Below are 6,080 nucleotides of genomic sequence, written 5' to 3'. Positions count from 1 at the left end.
CGAAATTTAAGAATTACGTCCAATAAATTTGCATAAATATTTACTCCTGATTCTAGATATTGATTAAGAGATTTATTATTTTCATTAGCCTTACAGCTACAGTCATAAATAACTCTAACTCGAGTTGTTACCTTGTCATCCCTATTTACCGCTCTGTGGGGCATATAATATTCTGAATTTTTATCTTCATTAACACATTTTCCCACAATCTGACATTTGAATTGATCCGATGTAATATGTTTATACTGGTCATAAATTTCTTGATTTTTACTTAGTTTGCGTTTTAACGAATCAAAACGCCTTTTCGCAACCTCAAAATTAGAATTTAATCCAACTGCAGGTCTCGTGTTTTCCTTCAACATCAATCTGCAAACGTACCTTTCCACATTAAATTCCAGAGAATTTTCAAATTTTACAATCAATTGATTGCCCCTTTCAGAAAAGTTTTGTTAGTCTGATTGAAATTCTTCTATTTCCCAAAATTTTCTCAAATCGCACAAAATGGAAAAAGAGTCTATGACTAAACATATATTTTCATAATTATTACTCAATTTATTACTTCTTTCCACTCCAGCTAGCAACCAATCGAAACAAGAATTTATCGCAGTAATGCTTTCATTTAACTTACAGACATAGACCATATAGACAACATCTCGTCATAAACCACATCATAAAATAAATCGCACCCTATAAGTATTTCTGCATGACAGTCGCCAGAATATGAATCAGCCAAAGGTAAATCTCTTTCCTTCAAAGCATTGCGAATAGATACATCAGGGATTTTTAAAGACCAATTAGATATGACAGCTTCTAACTCGTAGATTTCGAACTTTGATCTCTATTTTGCAACATTAATGAAACGACACCGTATTCTTTCTCCTGTGCTATTTTGTCTCCGAAAGCAAAAATAGCTATCCTTCGTAGCGAATTGGCTTTAATTTTAATTCCTTAACTAACCGAGAAGAAATAAAACTTCGATGACTGCCATTGTCTAAAATAACATTGGTAAAGACTGATTTTTTATCTCAACAGGCTATAACTGTACATGTTTGTAAAGAGGGATTATTTTTGGTACATATATTACTATGAGATACAAAAATATAACGGCGTTTTTATTAAATTTAGATTGTGAGTCATTCAAACCAGTTTCGCTTTCCACTTGCTTCTCACAATCTCTCATCGTAGCATTAACGAGGTTATTCTTTCTACAAACTGACTCATGATGAAATTTGCTTAACCCTTTGCGGCACAGTGTGTCCGGTCTGAACACACCTAAAAATTTCCTTCTGTACGCACAAAAAAATTGAATTAAAAAGGATTTATAAGTTACTATAGGTCACTCTGAACTTTCTTTATTTATAGTAGATGGCAGCTCAACACAAACCAGTCCATATATTTTAGCCATGTTTAGTTTTTTAAGACCCTCATTTTTCAAAGAAATCTTCCAGATTTGTTTTAGGGTATAAAAGGAATTGTTTGAAAAGAAATTTCTGTGTTATTTTTTTAGCTGTATGCTAATCTCATTCTATATTAGTTTTAAATTTTTACCTTGAAATCTTGCCTAAAATCAAACGGCGAACCCTAGGTGTGCCTAGACTGGGCTCACCGATAATCTAGGACAAGTGAGAGTTTCCGCATCATTGTTTGTATCCTTATTTGTTTCTCCGCATCTGATCAGTCAGTTCATTGACAACAATGCTCGTTTCAGCACTGTTTTCGAAGCTCTTCAATCAGTGTGCCCACTTTGGGCACACCCACAGAATTAAACGATAAGTGTTATCTTCACCAAATTTTTTTGTGTACTCCTCTAGGCCTAATTCGACTGCCTACCTTTTTTCTTTTATCAAAACTACAATTTTAAAAGATAGCGTGCCGGAAAGGATTAAACAACAATTTGCGAGACGTGATATTTTTTAAAACAACACCAGCACCTACTTTCAGTCTTTAGATTATTTATTTTTTGTTCTACATCCAATTATTTGCAACTTACAGAATCGCGATGACCGTCACAGAATAAGCAAACATTTTTTATTTGCGTATTTAACGCTGAAGCAGTTGACATATTTTTAGGCTTTGAATAGTTTTTCTGATAAGTTTGACCACTTTGATAATTTTGGGAAAATGATCGTTTCGTTTCGTAACTTTTTTTTGGGGGGGGGGACTCATTAAAATTTCGACAATTTCCCTAGATTCCACTTCATTCCTCAAAAACGTAATAATTTCTGAAACCTCACAATTCACTTCCCTGTTTCGTTTTCGGTGAAAAATCTAACACTAGATTTTGCCATAGCAACTTCAATAGTATTGGATTCAATAAATGCCCATATGAACCCTCAGTTACATTTAATGAACGCAAATTTCTTATATTGACTTATATTTCCTTGTATAATTTACGCAAACCCTTAACATTAGATCGAAGCTTAATAATTTAGTCATGTAAGAATTTATAATAGAATCAGTTCTACCATATCTTTGTTTTAAAAGTTCAAGACATGAGTCATAATTTTTCTCATATTAATTCAAAACCCACAACATTATATGCAAGACCAAGAAAGAAGGGATTTCAAACACTGAAATTTTTCAATTTGTGTAATTGAATTATATGAACCGATTGCATTATCAAAACAATTTAAGAATTCCATAAACTTGCCAAAATCACCAGAGAATCGTGAAATTTCTAACTTTGGTAATTTTAAAGCCCTGACGGTGTTTTCTGAAACACTAGATGTACTAAGAACTGAAGAAGTCCGCTGAACATTTTCAGCTGCTAATTCTTTAATTTTGCTCTTTAGCAGACAATATTTTATCATCGTATTCTTCCGTACCTTTTAATTCACTTCTAAACTTTTCCAACTCGTCTATGAGTGCCTCCAACTCTTAAATCATGACTTTTCTGAACTGCTCCTTCGTCTCTAATAATTCCAGTAATTCTGATAATGAACTTGGATTTTTGGCAACTTCATCGAGCTTCTGCACTCGATTAACTAGTTTAGTTACACTAGCACGAACGTAACTTCTCTTATCAATTATTTTCGAAAGCTTATCCATATTAACTCAGAATTTATAAGTTCAAAATATTTTACCTTCACAGTCCAGTATGCAATATTACGTATACAAAAGCGTAAAAGCGTACGTAAAAGTATCCGAACTTCTCAGAATTATAATCCAGTAAACATGACTAATTACTTCCGATATTCCACATTCCGCGGACAAGATGCACCATTTTTGCATCTAATGGTTCTGTGTGTCTAAAGGAACATCAAAGAGGCTTTTGAAAACAATTACAAAATTTATTTACAAGAATATGTAAAAAATTGAAATAGCTGAAGATACATTATTAGGCATCTCTGCCTTCCTCATCCTACACCTTTAGAATCCAGCCTGCCACTGACTGTTGGGAACATACACGTATCCGTCTGCCACTGGCTACTAGAACGTCACAGCGCCCTTTCATGGAATGGCGCAGGAAATACGTAATATCATATAGCCAAAATTATTTTTATTCTGAAGCCTACCTCATCTGATTCAGTTTTTAGATCGGAATCATGAGTCTATGACGAATTTTCAAGTGGCATTTCATGCAGTTTTCTTAAACATTTTGTAGGCTATATCAGAAATACATTCTTTTTTTTTATTTATTTATTTAAGACAAACTGAAAAAATTGAACAAAATTTTATACTAAAATTATTTTAATACATTCATTTCCGTGGTATATCGAACTTGGAACCAAGTTAAATATCTCGCTACAAACGTTTACTCATATGTCCCACTTCTTAATCCAACAATAGTGCGTATAAATTAAGTTAAATGACAAATTTCTATAAAAAATGGCTCTCAAGTTTTATTTAGTTAACCAATTCAATTAACGGATGTTAATTCTAAGATCCATTTTATATTAGCAAAATTAAATAAAAGCGACATCGAGAAACAGTACACAAAAACCCATACAAATTAATCGTTAGAAAAAATTCAAAACTACAAAACATCATGGTTAAAAAGACAGTTGAATATTTCCGTTAAGATTTTGGTTTTACTTCCATTAAATTTGCATTAAGTGCCCAGTAAGAAAAACATTCTTAAGAGATGTCTCAATGCTCTTGATTCGGCGGTTATAACACCACATAGCATGAAAACGTCCTCAGGATTTGCCCACAGCCTCAGCGCTCTTCCTCGAGACATCGCGAAATATTTCCATAAATTTTCATACACATCCTCGCAAGGGCTTTATTGCTACGTCTCAGTATATTTTAAACATTTATTGTCTAAGTCCTCATTATATTGTACGGATATGCTAGGAGGATCTTCAGTCCTGCCTGTCATCTTCTAAGAATATCCGCAAAATCTCTTCAGACTATGGAACATGTGTGGAATTATGATCTTAATTTGTGGATCTTGAGGATATCCTCATTATCACTTTATAGTGCCCTACTCAGGTTGTAAATTTTAGATATTTTGATCATATGAATTCAGTTTTGGCGTACATGTTGGCCATTTTACAGGAAGGTAGCGCTTAATAATTCTTCGATTCCGAATGACTACCAAAGAACCTAAACGTTCTTGGAGATCCACCTCACTGGTGTTGCGATATAATATAGGTGTTTATAACTAAACACCCCTATTTCAAAGCTGCCTACAGACGAAAGCAATGATCAGAAATTTGCGAAATTTTGTGGCGGACTTAACGAAGGGGTGAGAATTTCTTTCAGCGAAAAAAAAAAAAAAAAAACAGTTACAAATAGCGTTACCAGACGATATTATTTTAATAAATTACATATTTAGCCGCACCTTTAATATAGTTTTATAATTTTACAAATTTCGCTACAAAAGAACATGTTCCACATAATGGCCATCATTTTCAGCTACCATCTGAAATCGCAAGATGGCATGTTCCACGATCGACCGAAGCGTGTGCTGGAAAACGTGGCGTGAAATGCTGGCTTTCAGATCAAGTAAGTTCTTGGATTGTCATGACTTATCAGATGTTTCAAATGTTCTCAAAGCCAAAAATCGCACGGATTGAGGTCTGGGAATCGGCGAACCACACAATACGAAAGTGCTGGCTAATGACACTTTGTTCTGCAAAACGACGTTTAAAAACATTCGTAACACACCTTGCAATGTGTGGAGGCATTCCCTGTTATATAAAGATTATGTGTGCAAGGCTCTGACAGGTGGGTCTAGGACTTTTCACCGTCGCCATTTTAGGGTGGACGTTTCGCCGTCGGGACATTTCGCCATCAAGACATATCTTGCCGTATTATACTCGTATTAAATTTATCTAGTTTAATAATTCTGTTTAACTTTTGCATATTTAATAAAGGTTGCATTTAATATATATAGCTATTTACAAGTATGAGATATAAAGAAATTACACATAGTTAATTGGAAAATTATGTCAGTATCAAAGAGAACTGGGCCTAAACTTATGATATAACAGAAATTATACTATCGATTTTAAATTTATGCGGGTAGAATACAATATTTACGTTATTCGTCACAATTTCTTGAAATTTTAATCGGCTAGTCCACAGAAATCACTCATACAAGCAGCAAATTCACACTTTTATGAAATATGAATAGTAAACGGAATTACTTTGGAATCTTGCCAGCATCTTACACTCTTAAAATTAATATCTCATGTGTAACGGCGTATTTGTATAAAACTGTACACAAAAACATTTTATATAAAATGTTTATTAAATTAAATTATTAAACTAAACAGATTTATTAATTTAAATCAATATAATACGAAAAGATATAATACAGTAGCGTAAAGAAAAATATGTCTTGACGGGAAAACGTCCCGACGGCGAAACGGCCCGATGGGGAAACGGCCACGGCGAATAGTCCCATTCCCCTTGACAGGTACAGGTAAAAGTGTTCGGAGCACTAGAAACTTCAGTCAAGATCGAACAGCTATAGCTCCCAAACACTAACCGACTAGAGCAAATTAAAAAAGCTATTGACCATTCATTGGAAATACATAAGTTATTATTAAGAGAGATGTATTGATTAAGAAGACGTCAAAAAGGGAGAATATTCAATACCAAAAAGCGGATGGACATAGCCTGCATCGCCA

This window comes from Stegodyphus dumicola, chromosome 7 (genome assembly GCF_044657685.1).
Source record: "Stegodyphus dumicola isolate Sdum_Otavi_A_Nest chromosome 7, ASM4465768v1".
In the NCBI taxonomy this organism is placed as follows: domain Eukaryota; kingdom Metazoa; phylum Arthropoda; class Arachnida; order Araneae; family Eresidae; genus Stegodyphus; species Stegodyphus dumicola.
Note: the sequence above shows the minus strand (reverse complement) of the source record.